General features: G+C 33.6%; 2 long non-coding RNA genes across 2 annotated transcripts; both read right to left on the reverse strand.

Annotated features, from left to right (window-relative positions):
* Nucleotides 1-4,800: 4,800 nt before the first annotated feature.
* On the reverse strand, nucleotides 4,801-9,689 carry LOC111241843. Its single transcript, XR_002668181.1, has 3 exons — nucleotides 9,107-9,689; nucleotides 8,260-8,649; nucleotides 4,801-8,073 (listed from the first exon to the last, which is right to left on the reverse strand). It is a non-coding gene; the product is annotated as an uncharacterized LOC111241843 (long non-coding RNA).
* A 5,237-nt stretch (nucleotides 9,690-14,926) lies between these two features.
* On the reverse strand, nucleotides 14,927-19,815 carry LOC111241844. Its single transcript, XR_002668182.1, has 3 exons — nucleotides 19,233-19,815; nucleotides 18,386-18,775; nucleotides 14,927-18,199 (listed from the first exon to the last, which is right to left on the reverse strand). It is a non-coding gene; the product is annotated as an uncharacterized LOC111241844 (long non-coding RNA).
* Between the last annotated feature and the right edge of the window lie 573 nt (nucleotides 19,816-20,388).

Raw genomic sequence — 20,388 nt, forward strand, 5'->3', positions numbered from 1 at the left:
TAAGTCTAATCTGTTTAATTATGCACCACCTTTTTCATATACATAAAGTGTAATCATCTGATGCATGAGGTATAGTTAAAAAGTGTAACAGCAAAATATCTCAATCCATGTTTATCTTCATTACCAATAATAACACTTAATTTTAGGTTTTTTGGTTCAACTTGCAGGTTAACAAAATATTAACCACTAATTCTAGTTTTTGCAAGTTCAGATTGGACATGGTTGACATAAGCAAGACAATAGGGAACATTGGCCAACATCAAAGGGCAATGCTTGGAAATTTAAGAAGGCATGTCCATGTCATTCACTCACTATGATTTTTGTTAACTCCTAGTGCTAAGTGGAAGACAGGGCATATATGATATATCAGCAGGAGGACATGATGGTTGGTGATGGTCATCAGGAGGCAGAGGAGCCGGACCCTAGGTGGACGCAGCAGAGTCAGTACACACAGGAGAGCCAGTGGAGATCCGGGCCAGATGGGTCGTGGTAGAGTGTTGATGGACAGATGTTTTGCATGTTTCATGTTTAATGTTATGTTTTTATTTTTCAGTTCAGATGTTATTGTGGAACTCTGTTTAGCTGTTTTTGTTTATGTTGTAAAGACTTTGACTTTGATGTTTTGATTTAATGACTATGCATTTTCTGATTAAGTTATGTGGTTCTTGAGGATGATGACTTGTATGTTGTGGTTGCTGTGTTTCAGAATTTATCTGTATGTATGAATATGACCAGATCTGTGAGTGTTGAGAGCATATATTGATTGAGAGATATAGAGTTGTCTAGATATGGAATCAGCTTTTGCATGATTTTGATTGTAGTACATACACACTTTTTGGTTAAGGATGAAAAAGGCCCTGTTTGACATTGATTATGTAGCTACTTGGCCAGATAGTCAACCTTTAAACAGTGTGTCAATTGGAAATCCTTTTTGAGCCTTAATTCTTTCTTCCACCTTGAGCCATATGATGTTATCCTACCTTACACCTTAGAAGAGAACATATTCATATTTTAATTGAGGTTAAGGTTGAACCTAAGTTTGGGGGAAGAAAAGATAAAAAAAGAAAAAAAAAATTGAGGAAGAAGGTTGAATGAGAAAAAAAAAATAAAAATGGTTGTGATGAATGATATATGTTGAGGATTTGAGTACTGAATGAGAAGTGAAACTGTTCTCTTCTTTAGGTGTCTTTGAATCCAAGTAAAACCATTATTCTTTTTCTAGCCAAGTCAAGCCTACCCTGAAAAGACCTTTGGACTTAACCAATAGTGTGTGAAGTGTGTGAATCAAATGAAATGCAAAAGCTGATGAAGTTCTATGACAATTCTACTGTCATGTGAGGACAAACACTTTGAGTGGTGAGGAATGATAAATGTTGATCTGGTTATTCATATTTTATGCACAGGTGATTTTGTGAGTACTGTACCATGTCATATTTGTTTGAATCTTTGAGAATGCATGTGATTTTTTTTCTGATGTGCAAAGTCATTCTATCAAAATGTCAAATGTCTGTTGTGTCGTTCATTTTCTTCTGTGATTTCCTGAGGACATGAAATAATTCAAGTTTGGGGGAGTTGATAAGTGTGAAAATGAGTTATTTTTACACTTATAAATGATCTCAATTTTATAATTATTCATGTTATTACTCAGTGAAAAGTTGTAATAGGAAGTAGATTGTTTCGTAAATTATTGCTCAGGAAAAAATTATATAAAGTGGAAGTTGTCAGCCATAACTCGCATAGCGCACACAATTTCGCAGAGCCAGCAAAAGGAATTCGCACAACGAACCAATATTTGTGCGCTGAGCGAATGACAAAGTTGAAGTGCAACAGAAAAATTAATTCGCATAGCGCACCAGAGACTGTGCGCTTAGCGAATTACAACAGTTGAGTGTATAATTAAAATTAATTGGCACAGCGAATACACTCTTGTGCGCTGAGCGAATTAAAATAATTAACTGCTCTTTACAGAGACGTGAGAGACAGGCAGAGTGCATCTTCTGACATTCCAAAGAAAAAAATACAGAACTGCTCTGGATACCAAGAGAAGACCATCAGAAGACTCTCTAAAGACATCAAGACTGCACATGATGCAAGGAATTGCTGAAATGAGTACGTTTGTGATGTCTAGGATAGGCTAAATATTTGTTCGTTGGAATTGATTGTAAAGGCTGACACTTGATGTAATTTTTCCTGTTCAATATAAGTTCTGTTCATATTTTTTTCTTGTTTTACTTGTGATTATACGGAAGTATAATATATTTAATATATTCAAATTGTACTGGGAAGTAAATTTGAGTATGAATGTAAGAAAAGCAACTAGAAGGAACGATGCTAGGAATGGTTTCAATTCTTCTGGTCATTTATAAACATCATATCTTAATGCAAAGGTTATGTTTAATTACTTAAGGAATTAATAATTAAGCATAATTCTTTAGAACTTGTTTTAAGGGATTAAATCAAGGTACTGTGATGTTAATGTTTGAATGCAAATTATATTGTTCAGAAAAGTTACTGTAATGGTAGCCATGAAGTCAATTCCAACGAAGCTTTCTTCCATCTTTAATTTTCAAATTTTAATATTCTGCTAATTTCTTACTTTCAGTTCTTTGAATCAGATTATAAGTTGTTGTCAAATTGATTTTGATAAATACTGTAAAATTGAATAACTTAACACAAATTCCCTTGGGAGAATGATACTCTTAACTTTATCATTGTATTACTTGTAACGATTTGGTATACTGGCCAAAAAGTTATCAGAGTTGAAGATACAGGTCATTGACTCAAGAAAAGAGCAGAAAAATGAAGTTTTGAAGAGTCGACGTACCGCCCAACGACACACTTAAACCGTCGGGCGGTCCAGGACAAGAAGTAGACAGGGCATTTGATGCTGAGGGAAACCACCGGGCGGTGGCGATTGTCGTCGGGCGGTGGTGGCAGGTTATGGGAAACCGCCGGGCGAACGGCCAGACCTAATTACCCAACAACATCCATCCATCCATTGTTTTCGTTTGTCAATTGAATCAACTTTAGTTTTGCATGTTAATATTTTTATCGTCAAATCCAATTTATTAAATTTTATTTTTCAAGTCTTATTATTTTAATTCACGCGAAAGAGAAAGCCATACGAGTCTCTTGGGAAAAACGATACTTGGTCTTACCATTTATATTACTTGTACGATTTGGTACACTTGCCAATTTGTCAACAACCTAGCACGAACTTGGTGCTCTTCCAAAATGAAATGGTTGAGCCTCTTCATAAGAGAAATCAGAGAGAGGGGCCTATATGAAGCAGTTGCCTTTGCTTTACTGAAACTTACCATTTCATTTAGTCCGCTCCTAAACCAACACAACAACAACACACTATGAAATGACAAAATTACCCTTTATGACATTCACACAATTTGGGCCTCGCCGCATGTCAAATGAGTGTGAATCACTTTAACCGTGTCAAAGTATTGTTTTCCATAAATGGGTTATAATACATTGACATGTTGACCTGGAGCTTACATTCATTTGACACGTTCCACGTTATTCTTTTCCAAAAAAAGTACAGACTCAGTGATGGTAAAATGAGAAAAAGAAAATTTTCGTTAACTTTTCTTTTGCTCGTCATTGTTCTCCATTGTTCGAACACCTTAGTTAAGGTATTTTTCTCTCCCATTGTTTTCCATTCTTCTTCGACGTTCATTGGCACCATTCATTCCCATTTTTGTTATTGAGCTCATTCAATAAGTGGTTGTGGAGGTTTTTGGTGGGTGTGAAGGTTTAGCATCATTGTGCCACTCCCAATTGGTGGTCCTGTAGGTTTTCGGTGCTCTGCAGTTGATGGGTGTTCCATCATTTTTGTGGTTGTGAAGTTTAGGGGTATTGCATCATCTGTGGGTGTTTGGATTTTTTTCGCGTCTCTCGTAAAGTCTTTACGGTAGGGGAGGTAATCCTTCTTTTTATCGTATGATGTCAATATAACTCTTGTTCTGTTTGACCTTGTGTAATTTGATGTTGGACATTGTGTAAATCATTTTATTTTGATGTTGCTTTTATGTTAATTAGAACCTTGTCGGCGAGTTAAATGAAAATCTTTATAACGTTCTCAAAATCTCACACTGATCATGTTCTTTGACTTCGCATGTTCGAACTCCTCTGATCATGTTATAGGGTTTGAAAAAGGGAAAGGGAAAAAAATATAAAGGGGACAAACCTCTAATGCTTTGCGCTTCTGATAGAAATGTCAGCCTTCTTTTCTCACGTTCCACACTGATCATCTACTTTGACTTCGCTAGTTTGAACTCTTCCGATCACGTTTAGCCTTCGGTTAAGTGGAACTCATGGAGTTCTCCCTTTTTTTTCGCATTCTCTCCCAACCCTAACCTGAGCAGGAAGAGTTGCTCTTCCGAAATGAAATTGTTGAGCCTTTATAAAAGTGAAATCAGAGAGAGGGACCCAAATGCAGCAACTACCTATGCTTTAGTGAAACACATCGTTTCATTTATTCTACTCCCAAACTAGCGAAGCAGCAACACACCGCGTAAAACAAAGAATTACCCTTTATGACATTCGTACAATTTCGGCCCCACCGCGTGTCAAATGAGTGTGAATCACTTTAACCGTGTCAAAGTATTGTTTTCCATAGATGGCTTATATACATTGACACGCTGATGTGGAGCTTACATTCATTTGACACGCACCACGTCATAGTTTAAAAAAAAAAAATCCAAAATGAGTGAGGGTAAAATGGGAAAAAGAAAATTTTTGTTAACTTTTCTTTTGCTTGTCATTGTTCTCCATTGTTTGAATACCCTAGTTAAGTTTTTTTTCTCTCCCATTGATCTTCGACATTCATTGGCACCCTTCATTCCCATTTTTGTTGGTGAGTTGGTTCAATCGGTCGTTGTGCATGTTTTTGGTGAGTGTGAAGGTTTATCATCATTGTGTCGCTCCTAATCGGTGATCCTGCAGGTTTTCGGTGGTTGTGAAGTTGAGGGGTTTTCCATCATTTCCATGGTTGTGAAGTTAAAAGGTTTTGCATCATCCGTGGGTGTTTGAATTTTTTTTCGCGTCTCTCGTATGTGTCTTTCAAGTAGGGGAACAAATCCTTCTCTTTACCATATGATGTCAATATGACTCGTATTTTGTTTGACCATGTGTAATTTGATGTTGGACATTGTGTAAATCATATGGTTTTGATGCTCTTTTAATGTTAATTATAATCTTTCCAGCGAGTTAAATCAAAATCTTTATAACGTTGTCAAAATCTCACACCGATCATGTTATTTGCTTTGCTTGTTTGAACTCTTCCAGTCACGTTAGAGGGTTTGAAAAAGGGAAAGTGGAAAAAAATAGAAATGGGAAAAACCTCTAATACTTCTCACTTCTGATAAAAAGGTCAGCCTTCTTTTCTCGCGCTCCACACCGATCATACTTTGACTTCGGCATTTCGAACTCTTCCTATCACATCCAACCTCCGGTTAAGTGGCACCCATGGAGTTCTCCTCTCTTTTTTCTCGCGTTCGCTCTCAATCCGAACCCTAGGACGAAGAGTTTCTCTTCAAAAATTAATTGGTTGAGCCTTTGCAAAAGTGAACTCAGAGAGAGGGACCCAAATGCAACAACTACCTTTGTTTACTAGAACGCAGTGTTTCATTTATTCTGCTCCCAAACTAGCGAAGCAGCAACACACCGCTAAAAGAAAAAATTACCCTTTATGATCTTCGCACAATTTGGCCCCATCGCGTGTTAAATGAGTGTGAATCACTTTAACCGTGTCAAAGTATTGTTTTCCATAGATGGGTTATAATACATTGACACGCTAACGTGGAGCTTACATTCATTTGACACGCTTCACTTCATTGTTTTCCAAAAAAATTGTAGAGTGATTGAGGGTAAAATGGGAAAAAGAAAATTTTTGTTTACTTATCTTTCTCTCGTCATTGCTCTCCATTGTTCCGACACCCTAGGTAGGTTTTTCTTTCTCTTCCATTGTTCTTCATTGTTCTTCGACGTTCATTGGTACCTTTCATTCCCATTTCTTTTTGTGAGCTGGTTAAATCAGTGGTTGTAGAGGTTTTTGGTGGGTGTGAAGGTTTAGCATCACTATGCCGCTCCCAATTCGTGGTCCTGCAGGTTTTCAGTGGTTGTGAAGTTGAAGGGTTTTCCATCATTTCCGTGGTTGTGAATTTTAGGGGTTTTGCATCATCCGTGTGTGTTTGGATTTTTTTCGCGTCTCTCGTAGTGTCTTAGAGGTAGGGAGCAAATTCTTGTCTTTACCGTATGATGTCAATATAACTCGTATTCTGTTTGACCATGTGTAATTTGATGTTGGACATTGTGTAAATCATATGGTTTTGATGCTCTTTTTATGTTAACTAGAACCTTGAGAGCGAGTTAAATCAAAATCTTTATAGCATTGTCAAAATCTCACACCGATCATGTTCTTTGACTTTGCCTGTTCAAACTCTTCCGATCACGTTATAGAATTTGAAAAAGAGAAAGGGGAATAAAATCGAAAAGGGACAAACTTCTTATGCTTTGCACTTCTGATAGAAAGGTTAACCTTTTGCTCGCGCTTCACAATGATAATTTACTTTGACTTTGCCGGTTCAAACTCTTCTAATTACGTCCAGCCTCCGGTTAAGTGGCACCCATGGAGTTCTCCTTTTTTTTTTCTCGCTTTCTCTCTCCATCCTAACCCTAGCATCAAGAGTTGCTCTTCCAAAATAAAATAGTCGAGCCTTTGCAAAAGTGAAATCAAAGAGAAGGGCTTAAATGCAACAGTTGCCTTTACTTTACTGAAATGCACTGTTTTATTTATTCTGCTCCCATACCAGCGCAACAGCAACACACCATGTAAAAAAACAAAATTACCCTTTATGACATTGACATAATTTAGATTCCACCACGAGTGTGAATCACTTTAACCGTGTCAAAAATACTGTTTTCCATAAATTTCTCTCATTCATTTGATTGAAAAATTACATACTCAGTGTTAATCTCGTTGGAGAGTATTAAACTTACGAATAATATATAAAAGAATTGAGACACACCAACAAATAAAATATTTTGTGTAATTTTTCTTTATTTATATATGAAATATAAAATAGGGCACACACCTGACTGTACACTAATTCAAATGTTCACAGTGAACTTGAGGAAAAACAAGAAGTTTCAGCTTTATGCTGCATACATGTCAGAAGTATTTATCACTTATTTCAAAGCCACATTTAAAATAAATCTCCTTATTATAGGATAAACTATCTTCTCTAGGCAAAAAGACACAACAGATTACTGTTTATAGTTGATGGCAATTCAATATGTTAATGAAAATTTGCAGGTGCAACTTCTCGAGTGTAGAGGAGAATCAATATTTAACTAATGCAATTTGCTTTGTGTTAAAGCCAGAAGGAACATCCGAACGTGGACTATAGCAGCATTTGTTTAATCAAACCATACTCCTTCTCCTACCTTGGAAAATGAAAGATATTGAGTAATTGGTGCATAGAAATGAGTAATGCACACCTTCAATGCTTTTCGTCTCACTCCATAATGTCTTCACACTCACTTTAACATGCAAATGCAACAACAATCAAGACTACTTATGATTTATATCACTCATAAATGAATAACAAGTTCTTCTACAGTTTAATTAAAAGTTTAGTTTGTATATATATACTGCTGTAAAAAAATTACCTTTATTTTCATATACAGTTTTACTACATAAAGATGATTTATATGCTGTTAATACATATGTTATCATTTCTTCTTTATACTGTACCCCACATTCCATTTACATTTAGATAAATGAATAACATTATAAAGTGATGATAAGACATTTATGGAAAATAAAAAAGATTGGATAAGCAGAAATGGTGAGTGAAAAAAATAAAAATAATGATTTGGCACATGCTAATTATCTGTAAGGTCACAGAACCTAAAATTGAAAAGAGTAGACAGTAGCAATACAGATGCAAATGAATTACTCACTTTTAACCTAAAATTTGCTTTCCCAAACCCCAAAGGAAGAACTCAGAAAAGTACTGTAGAGAGAAAGAGATCGAAGAGAAACTCGTACCAAATAACCTGAAAGGAAGTGGCATAGAGTTTTGTGTACTAAGTAATAACATAAATTCATATATAGATATATGCAGTGATCATTTTTAAAGACTAAGCTAAACAAATTAGTGCATGTATAACTGTTCATATGCAACTGTGCAGATGTTTTTGCTGAATCTTGTGCAGTTTTTTTGGCAGAGAGTAGATACTTACATAGAGCCAGAAGATGATATGTAACGTCAGCTACAGTGTACTGGTCTCACCTTTATTGTGCTAAGTATATATAGATTAAGCTTAGACATGCATAAAGCCATCTGAGAGATGGATACAAATGGAGGCAACAGAAAGAAGGAGCTCCCTTCAGTCCAAGCACAGAGAAAGAGGGTCACAATATATACGTATGCACCAGTTCATTCACACAATCATATCATAGCAAAAAGAGCATCACCCTAAAACTCAATACTAATGTGTGAATGAGTTAGTGATTAATTTTGCAACCCAATCTTTTGTGTCCATGAATGGGCTGAGGGAAGCTCCTTCACTCTCTTTCCTTCCCAATGTGACAAAGCTGATGGAACTCTGCAGTACATACATTTCTTTTCCCTGACACAAGATGGAGACAGTATAATCAGATCAACCAAATCAATTAAAGCTTCAACATATTATCAATCCATACTTTGGACATAAAATTTATGTAATTAAGATGAAAGTGGTAAAGAGGGGTATGAGTACAGCATCAAGTCAAAGGTATCACAGAATGGACAATAACATTATTTGACTTACAAAAGGTGTATGTATAATTTTGGAGGAGTTTAATTTTTTAATGCATGTTTTCAGACTTTGTCAGATAAATCAGTGAATGCAAAGGAGAGATAGAAAACGGGTTTCCAAGTTGGAATTGCATACATTTCCTCCTGATCTGAAATCAAAGCAAATCAAACTACCTATAAACATGAAATTGAAGAGAAATACATTGAAAAGACACTTGTTGGCCCAAACTTCCACAAAGTAGTTTAAAATTAAAGAAAACTTTAAACAAGAAACATTAGAGAGAACGTACTTGCAAGAGGAGGGAAGAAGAAAGCAAAGGTACCATAGCAGCAAAAATCAGATTCTTTTATATATATGTATATGTATGTATGTGGATATGTCCATGCAAGTTCATTATAAGCTCAGAAAGTGATTCATATGCAGGCCAGTTTTCACTTGACAGACTTTTTCACAATAATTAGTGCCGATCAAGCTAATTGGCATGCTATGAGCAGATCAGAATTGAAGAAAACCCTACTTTTGAAGGGGAAAGAAGGAAAGGCAAGTCATGAAATTGTGATAAAAAGAAGGGATAAATCTGAAAGGAGAGGTTGAAAGCAATGAAGTAGAGGTATAGAAAGGCCAACCTTAGAGCTAAAAGTGAAAAGCATGGGTAGCAGAAACCCTAATTCTGGGATGGTTTTATTGATTCCTTGGCTGAAGAGATGCAAGAGTAGTAGGCAGAGTTATAAAGAAAAGGAAAACTGTAAAGACGAAAAAGGACTTGCAGGTTGTAATGAGAGTGACCATGGAAAAAATAAAGAGTGTGAGAGATTAATTAATTGTTTGTTAGTGTTTATGTTTTTGAAGAAAGAGAAATTCATAGACATGATGGGTCATTGTCCCCATGAGAGTCACAGACAGGAAAGTGAATCCAAGAAATATTCTAGTGGAAGAAAGGTGCACAGGAGAATCGGGTGAGACAGATGAAGGTGTATGATAATGGTCACAACATATTTTCTTTTCTGCTTTATTCACATACTCATTCACATTGACACAGTAAAAAGTTTGTATATACAGTGATTTTGTTCATGTTGTTCATGTTGTTACAACCACCTTAAAAGTCACCTAGGACATTGTTTTTTATTAGCTATATCTACAGAAATTAAACTTTTCATCTTCAAGATTATCTTTGCATTTCATCTTCTAAACAGCCTCAATAATGGGTGCGAATTTGGAGTTAAAATCCGACAACTTTAACGTCATTATCGGAACTACTGTTCATACGTGAACCTATTGAAACCATTGTCACTATTTTAATGTTGGAATTAGTGTGTGGACAAACCTTTGTTTGTGTAGTTTTTCAACACTTATCTGTTTTAAAATTCCTTCTTAAAAACAACGACAATAATTGAGGATTCACATGGTGAGAATAAGTGATTTTACCAATAACTTTATCACGTTACTATTTCTGCATTTTATTCTCATAAGTCTCTCTTACCACAATAATTTTCTATACGATTTTTGCGTATTCAGATTAATTCAAAACAAAAATACTTTTTATTAATTTACTATTAACAAAGAAAAATAAATGTATGTTGAGATGAGGAATACTTATTTATTGTGACTATTGACATGGGATAGGATGAGTTATTGCTCATTGTTGTATTTATTTCAATAACTTATTTCTAGGGTGATAGAGTCTTATATATAATATATGGGGTCTGCCCAACATTAAATGCTTATTGAAACAAACAAGAATAATAAATTAAATATAAAGGCATTCCAAACTCATTATTCATAATCACTTTATTATATCTAAATATTAAATCACCAAGAAATTCTTTTAACACATTTGGTATATATGGAGCGTTACCAACTCGTGCATAAGAAAAATAACAAATTTAGGAAATTAAATTGCACGCTCTTTGAAGAAAGAGCTAAAAAGTAAAATGAAATTTATAAACAAGTTCAGTTTAAGTAAAACTTTCATTAATTACTTTTTTTTACTCGACCCACAACTTCCTTCTTAAAATCTTAAAATGTATCATTTTATCATGTTCAATTTTGTCTTAAAAAAATAAATTAATATAACATTCATATATAAAAGTGTATAAAATTAATCATATAAAAATGTAATATAATAAATTAATCATTATCTAAAATATAATATTTAAATTTTCGTCCCACAAGTTTTGTAGGCAAATGATATGAAATTTTTAAGATGTTCTCCTTCTTTGACATTGAGTGCCGAAATAAAAACAATGGTAGAGAATAAGACGATCAATTCAATAAATCTTGTTAAAAAGAATTCTCGATAAGATTTATTATTATAAAAGTAAACTTTAATTTAATTCAACTTCATAAAATCTATTAAGAGAAAGAATTTTATTCATCTTATTAAACAAACTATACAACCCATATAGTCGTAGAAACTCCATTAATAAAGAAATGCATGAAACATTTTGCGACATTAAGTATAATAGTGTTTCGAGTAATTTATAGGACAAAAATAAAAAAATTTAAAGAAAAACTTTCTTCCTTACCTCATCATTCATCCTTTTAAGTGATATTATCTCTAAATATATATCAAGTTAATATTTAAAACCTACTTAAATCATTGATTTTAATTCAAGTTTTATTCGTAGTCCAATATCAAAAACTATATGTTTGAGTATATTATGATGCTAATATATATACATATATTATAAAAAAACTTTTACGCTATTAAATAAGTATATCTATATAAACTAAAAGTTAAGAAACTTATCATGATTATTTACAAGTATATGGTAGTATATAAGAATTTTATATTGTTAAAATATATACGATTTACTTTTCTTTAAATATATGCTTTTAATTTTTACACAAAAAATTTATCTATATCTCAAATATATATTTTAGTCTCTAAATTTTAAAAGTGAATAAATATAATTCTTACAATAACTTAACTGTTTAAAATTGTTTTGACATATTAAAGGATATTTTGGGTTGATAGTTTAACTGTATACATCATTTAATTCGTTCAAATACAAATATCTATTTAAAACATTGTTTAACATATAAAAAAAAAAGGTTAACATCATTATATTAAAAGATTACATTTATTTATTTTTAAATTTTAGAGACAAAAAATATTAAAGTTGGAACAAAGATGAATTACAATTTCATATTAGGATCAAAATATATTTAATCCTTTATTTTTATTGTTAAATTTAGAATAATAATAACTCAATATAAATATATTTTGCTCTTTTATTTAAAGAGAGATCTTGATTGTTTTTGATACAGCTAATAAGTTATCAACTATCTTATTTAACTAGGCCATAAGTTAATCAACAAAGCATCTTTTTTGAAGTACTATTTTATTTTAATAGGTATTTAAAGTACCTTATTTTAAAAATTCTTAATTTATAAGGTTGTACGCTACATAGTTAGCTTATAAGCTTATAATTTATTTGATTTTCTTTCAAAAGTATCCATTATATTTTAATACATTTTTTATTATCTTTAATTTATTTTTATCTACTATTATCTATAATCTTATGGAGACAATTAATTAATTTTTAACATTTTTTGTTTTTTATTATTATAGTTAAATAAAAAGAATTTAACATTACAAATTAAACAAAATTATTTCATTATATGATATTATGTAAAAACTAATATATATATATATATAATAAGTTTTAGCAAAGGAATTTCAATTTATGTAAAAACTAATATATATAAAATTTTAATTTAATTAATACTCAATTGATCAACTTATAAAATAAAAATAAAAATAAAATTTTAGACATTAATTTAATTTTAATTTAAAATAAAAATAAAGGTTTAGACTCTAATTTAATTAATGTCTAAATAAAAAAATATTTAGTTATAAAAGTAAATAAATAAAAGTACTATAATTATAATTAAATAATAATATATTTTTACTTAGAAACTCAAATTCCATGCATACAGTAAAAATATGAATTTATATCATTTTATCTTTATCATTTATGAATTTGGACTTCTAACTTGATAAAGTATCTAAGTTAAGAGTTTGTCATATTGTTTGGTTATATACATACACACAAAATAATATGTAAAAATATTTTTATCTACGGGTACCCAAATATAATATATATATATATATATATATATATATATATATATATATATATATATATATATATATATATATATATATATATATATANAGGGATCGGGTTAAGGGGAGGCTTAGAAAGTCGCATAACAATTAATCAATCTAATAGTCAAGGGTAGTATGTAAGAGAGAGTGGAATAGATGAAATTGTTAGTACCCAACAACATCCATCCATCCATTGTTTTCGTTTGTCAATTGAATCAACTTTATTTTTGCATGTTAATATTTTTATCCTCCAATCCAATTTATTAAATTTTATTTTTCAAGTCTTATTATTTTAATTCACGCGAAAGAGAAAGNCATACGAGTCTCTTGGGAAAAACGATACTTGGTCTTACCATTTATATTACTTGTACGATTTGGTACACTTGCCAATTTGTCAACAACCTAGCACGAACTTGGTGCTCTTCCAAAATGAAATGGTTGAGCCTCTTCATAAGAGAAATCAGAGAGAGGGGCCTATATGAAGCAGTTGCCTTTGCTTTACTGAAACTTACCATTTCATTTAGTCCGCTCCTAAACCAACACAACAACAACACACTATGAAATGACAAAATTACCCTTTATGACATTCACACAATTTGGGCCTCGCCGCATGTCAAATGAGTGTGAATCACTTTAACCGTGTCAAAGTATTGTTTTCCATAAATGGGTTATAATACATTGACATGTTGACCTGGAGCTTACATTCATTTGACACGTTCCACGTTATTCTTTTCCAAAAAAAGTACAGACTCAGTGATGGTAAAATGAGAAAAAGAAAATTTTCGTTAACTTTTCTTTTGCTCGTCATTGTTCTCCATTGTTCGAACACCTTAGTTAAGGTATTTTTCTCTCCCATTGTTTTCCATTCTTCTTCGACGTTCATTGGCACCATTCATTCCCATTTTTGTTATTGAGCTCATTCAATAAGTGGTTGTGGAGGTTTTTGGTGGGTGTGAAGGTTTAGCATCATTGTGCCACTCCCAATTGGTGGTCCTGTAGGTTTTCGGTGCTCTGCAGTTGATGGGTGTTCCATCATTTTTGTGGTTGTGAAGTTTAGGGGTATTGCATCATCTGTGGGTGTTTGGATTTTTTTCGCGTCTCTCGTAAAGTCTTTACGGTAGGGGAGGTAATCCTTCTTTTTATCGTATGATGTCAATATAACTCTTGTTCTGTTTGACCTTGTGTAATTTGATGTTGGACATTGTGTAAATCATTTTATTTTGATGTTGCTTTTATGTTAATTAGAACCTTGTCGGCGAGTTAAATGAAAATCTTTATAACGTTCTCAAAATCTCACACTGATCATGTTCTTTGACTTCGCATGTTCGAACTCCTCTGATCATGTTATAGGGTTTGAAAAAGGGAAAGGGAAAAAAATATAAAGGGGACAAACCTCTAATGCTTTGCGCTTCTGATAGAAATGTCAGCCTTCTTTTCTCACGTTCCACACTGATCATCTACTTTGACTTCGCTAGTTTGAACTCTTCCGATCACGTTTAGCCTTCGGTTAAGTGGAACTCATGGAGTTCTCCCTTTTTTTTCGCATTCTCTCCCAACCCTAACCTGAGCAGGAAGAGTTGCTCTTCCGAAATGAAATTGTTGAGCCTTTATAAAAGTGAAATCAGAGAGAGGGACCCAAATGCAGCAACTACCTATGCTTTAGTGAAACACATCGTTTCATTTATTCTACTCCCAAACTAGCGAAGCAGCAACACACCGCGTAAAACAAAGAATTACCCTTTATGACATTCGTACAATTTCGGCCCCACCGCGTGTCAAATGAGTGTGAATCACTTTAACCGTGTCAAAGTATTGTTTTCCATAGATGGCTTATATACATTGACACGCTGATGTGGAGCTTACATTCATTTGACACGCACCACGTCATAGTTTAAAAAAAAAAAATCCAAAATGAGTGAGGGTAAAATGGGAAAAAGAAAATTTTTGTTAACTTTTCTTTTGCTTGTCATTGTTCTCCATTGTTTGAATACCCTAGTTAAGTTTTTTTTCTCTCCCATTGATCTTCGACATTCATTGGCACCCTTCATTCCCATTTTTGTTGGTGAGTTGGTTCAATCGGTCGTTGTGCATGTTTTTGGTGAGTGTGAAGGTTTATCATCATTGTGTCGCTCCTAATCGGTGATCCTGCAGGTTTTCGGTGGTTGTGAAGTTGAGGGGTTTTCCATCATTTCCATGGTTGTGAAGTTAAAAGGTTTTGCATCATCCGTGGGTGTTTGAATTTTTTTTCGCGTCTCTCGTATGTGTCTTTCAAGTAGGGGAACAAATCCTTCTCTTTACCATATGATGTCAATATGACTCGTATTTTGTTTGACCATGTGTAATTTGATGTTGGACATTGTGTAAATCATATGGTTTTGATGCTCTTTTAATGTTAATTATAATCTTTCCAGCGAGTTAAATCAAAATCTTTATAACGTTGTCAAAATCTCACACCGATCATGTTATTTGCTTTGCTTGTTTGAACTCTTCCAGTCACGTTAGAGGGTTTGAAAAAGGGAAAGTGGAAAAAAATAGAAATGGGAAAAACCTCTAATACTTCTCACTTCTGATAAAAAGGTCAGCCTTCTTTTCTCGCGCTCCACACCGATCATACTTTGACTTCGGCATTTCGAACTCTTCCTATCACATCCAACCTCCGGTTAAGTGGCACCCATGGAGTTCTCCTCTCTTTTTTCTCGCGTTCGCTCTCAATCCGAACCCTAGGACGAAGAGTTTCTCTTCAAAAATTAATTGGTTGAGCCTTTGCAAAAGTGAACTCAGAGAGAGGGACCCAAATGCAACAACTACCTTTGTTTACTAGAACGCAGTGTTTCATTTATTCTGCTCCCAAACTAGCGAAGCAGCAACACACCGCTAAAAGAAAAAATTACCCTTTATGATCTTCGCACAATTTGGCCCCATCGCGTGTTAAATGAGTGTGAATCACTTTAACCGTGTCAAAGTATTGTTTTCCATAGATGGGTTATAATACATTGACACGCTAACGTGGAGCTTACATTCATTTGACACGCTTCACTTCATTGTTTTCCAAAAAAATTGTAGAGTGATTGAGGGTAAAATGGGAAAAAGAAAATTTTTGTTTACTTATCTTTCTCTCGTCATTGCTCTCCATTGTTCCGACACCCTAGGTAGGTTTTTCTTTCTCTTCCATTGTTCTTCATTGTTCTTCGACGTTCATTGGTACCTTTCATTCCCATTTCTTTTTGTGAGCTGGTTAAATCAGTGGTTGTAGAGGTTTTTGGTGGGTGTGAAGGTTTAGCATCACTATGCCGCTCCCAATTCGTGGTCCTGCAGGTTTTCAGTGGTTGTGAAGTTGAAGGGTTTTCCATCATTTCCGTGGTTGTGAATTTTAGGGGTTTTGCATCATCCGTGTGTGTTTGGATTTTTTTCGCGTCTCTCGTAGTGTCTTAGAGGTAGGGAGCAAATTCTTGTCTTTACCGTATGATGTCAATATAACTCGTATTCTGTTTGACCATGTGTAATTTGATGTTGGACATTGTGTAAATCATATGGTTTTGATGCTCTTTTTATGTTAACTAGAACCTTGAGAGCGAGTTAAATCAAAATCTTTATAGCATTGTCAAAATCTCACACCGATCATGTTCTTTGACTTTGCCTGTTCAAACTCTTCCGATCACGTTATAGAATTTGAAAAAGAGAAAGGGGAATAAAATCGAAAAGGGACAAACTTCTTATGCTTTGCACTTCTGATAGAAAGGTTAACCTTTTGCTCGCGCTTCACAATGATAATTTACTTTGACTTTGCCGGTTCAAACTCTTCTAATTACGTCCAGCCTCCGGTTAAGTGGCACCCATGGAGTTCTCCTTTTTTTTTTCTCGCTTTCTCTCTCCATCCTAACCCTAGCATCAAGAGTTGCTCTTCCAAAATAAAATAGTCGAGCCTTTGCAAAAGTGAAATCAAAGAGAAGGGCTTAAATGCAACAGTTGCCTTTACTTTACTGAAATGCACTGTTTTATTTATTCTGCTCCCATACCAGCGCAACAGCAACACACCATGTAAAAAAACAAAATTACCCTTTATGACATTGACATAATTTAGATTCCACCACGAGTGTGAATCACTTTAACCGTGTCAAAAATACTGTTTTCCATAAATTTCTCTCATTCATTTGATTGAAAAATTACATACTCAGTGTTAATCTCGTTGGAGAGTATTAAACTTACGAATAATATATAAAAGAATTGAGACACACCAACAAATAAAATATTTTGTGTAATTTTTCTTTATTTATATATGAAATATAAAATAGGGCACACACCTGACTGTACACTAATTCAAATGTTCACAGTGAACTTGAGGAAAAACAAGAAGTTTCAGCTTTATGCTGCATACATGTCAGAAGTATTTATCACTTATTTCAAAGCCACATTTAAAATAAATCTCCTTATTATAGGATAAACTATCTTCTCTAGGCAAAAAGACACAACAGATTACTGTTTATAGTTGATGGCAATTCAATATGTTAATGAAAATTTGCAGGTGCAACTTCTCGAGTGTAGAGGAGAATCAATATTTAACTAATGCAATTTGCTTTGTGTTAAAGCCAGAAGGAACATCCGAACGTGGACTATAGCAGCATTTGTTTAATCAAACCATACTCCTTCTCCTACCTTGGAAAATGAAAGATATTGAGTAATTGGTGCATAGAAATGAGTAATGCACACCTTCAATGCTTTTCGTCTCACTCCATAATGTCTTCACACTCACTTTAACATGCAAATGCAACAACAATCAAGACTACTTATGATTTATATCACTCATAAATGAATAACAAGTTCTTCTACAGTTTAATTAAAAGTTTAGTTTGTATATATATACTGCTGTAAAAAAATTACCTTTATTTTCATATACAGTTTTACTACATAAAGATGATTTATATGCTGTTAATACATATGTTATCATTTCTTCTTTATACTGTACCCCACATTCCATTTACATTTAGATAAATGAATAACATTATAAAGTGATGATAAGACATTTATGGAAAATAAAAAAGATTGGATAAGCAGAAATGGTGAGTGAAAAAAATAAAAATAATGATTTGGCACATGCTAATTATCTGTAAGGTCACAGAACCTAAAATTGAAAAGAGTAGACAGTAGCAATACAGATGCAAATGAATTACTCACTTTTAACCTAAAATTTGCTTTCCCAAACCCCAAAGGAAGAACTCAGAAAAGTACTGTAGAGAGAAAGAGATCGAAGAGAAACTCGTACCAAATAACCTGAAAGGAAGTGGCATAGAGTTTTGTGTACTAAGTAATAACATAAATTCATATATAGATATATGCAGTGATCATTTTTAAAGACTAAGCTAAACAAATTAGTGCATGTATAACTGTTCATATGCAACTGTGCAGATGTTTTTGCTGAATCTTGTGCAGTTTTTTTGGCAGAGAGTAGATACTTACATAGAGCCAGAAGATGATATGTAACGTCAGCTACAGTGTACTGGTCTCACCTTTATTGTGCTAAGTATATATAGATTAAGCTTAGACATGCATAAAGCCATCTGAGAGATGGATACAAATGGAGGCAACAGAAAGAAGGAGCTCCCTTCAGTCCAAGCACAGAGAAAGAGGGTCACAATATATACGTATGCACCAGTTCATTCACACAATCATATCATAGCAAAAAGAGCATCACCCTAAAACTCAATACTAATGTGTGAATGAGTTAGTGATTAATTTTGCAACCCAATCTTTTGTGTCCATGAATGGGCTGAGGGAAGCTCCTTCACTCTCTTTCCTTCCCAATGTGACAAAGCTGATGGAACTCTGCAGTACATACATTTCTTTTCCCTGACACAAGATGGAGACAGTATAATCAGATCAACCAAATCAATTAAAGCTTCAACATATTATCAATCCATACTTTGGACATAAAATTTATGTAATTAAGATGAAAGTGGTAAAGAGGGGTATGAGTACAGCATCAAGTCAAAGGTATCACAGAATGGACAATAACATTATTTGACTTACAAAAGGTGTATGTATAATTTTGGAGGAGTTTAATTTTTTAATGCATGTTTTCAGACTTTGTCAGATAAATCAGTGAATGCAAAGGAGAGATAGAAAACGGGTTTCCAAGTTGGAATTGCATACATTTCCTCCTGATCTGAAATCAAAGCAAATCAAACTACCTATAAACATGAAATTGAAGAGAAATACATTGAAAAGACACTTGTTGGCCCAAACTTCCACAAAGTAGTTTAAAATTAAAGAAAACTTTAAACAAGAAACATTAGAGAGAACGTACTTGCAAGAGGAGGGAAGAAGAAAGCAAAGGTACCATAGCAGCAAAAATCAGATTCTTTTATATATATGTATATGTATGTATGTGGATATGTCCATGCAAGTTCATTATAAGCTCAGAAAGTGATTCATATGCAGGCCAGTTTTCACTTGACAGACTTTTTCACAATAATTAGTGCCGATCAAGCTAATTGGCATGCTATGAGCAGATCAGAATTGAAGAAAACCCTACTTTTGAAGGGGAAAGAAGGAAAGGCAAGTCATGAAATTGTGATAAAAAGAAGGGATAAATCTGAAAGGAGAGGTTGAAAGCAATGAAGTAGAGGTATAGAAAGGCCAACCTTAGAGCTAAAAGTGAAAAGCATGGGTAGCAGAAACCCTAATTCTGGGATGGTTTTATTGATTCCTTGGCTGAAGAGATGCAAGAGTAGTAGGCAGAGTTATAAAGAAAAGGAAAACTGTAAAGACGAAAAAGGACTTGCAGGTTGTAATGAGAGTGACCATGGAAAAAATAAAGAGTGTGAGAGATTAATTAATTGTTTGTTAGTGTTTATGTTTTTGAAGAAAGAGAAATTCATAGACATGATGGGTCATTGTCCCCATGAGAGTCACAGACAGGAAAGTGAATCCAAGAAATATTCTAGTGGAAGAAAGGTGCACAGGAGAATCGGGTGAGACAGATGAAGGTGTATGATAATGGTCACAACATATTTTCTTTTCTGCTTTATTCACATACTCATTCACATTGACACAGTAAAAAGTTTGTATATACAGTGATTTTGTTCATGTTGTTCATGTTGTTACAACCACCTTAAAAGTCACCTAGGACATTGTTTTTTATTAGCTATATCTACAGAAATTAAACTTTTCATCTTCAAGATTATCTTTGCATTTCATCTTCTAAACAGCCTCAATAATGGGTGCGAATTTGGAGTTAAAATCCGACAACTTTAACGTCATTATCGGAACTACTGTTCATACGTGAACCTATTGAAACCATTGTCACTATTTTAATGTTGGAATTAGTGTGTGGACAAACCTTTGTTTGTGTAGTTTTTCAACACTTATCTGTTTTAAAATTCCTTCTTAAAAACAACGACAATAATTGAGGATTCACATGGTGAGAATAAGTGATTTTACCAATAACTTTATCACGTTAC

The sequence above is a fragment of the Vigna radiata genome, chromosome 6 (genome assembly GCF_000741045.1).
Source record: "Vigna radiata var. radiata cultivar VC1973A chromosome 6, Vradiata_ver6, whole genome shotgun sequence".
Classification (NCBI taxonomy): Eukaryota; Viridiplantae; Streptophyta; class Magnoliopsida; order Fabales; family Fabaceae; genus Vigna; species Vigna radiata.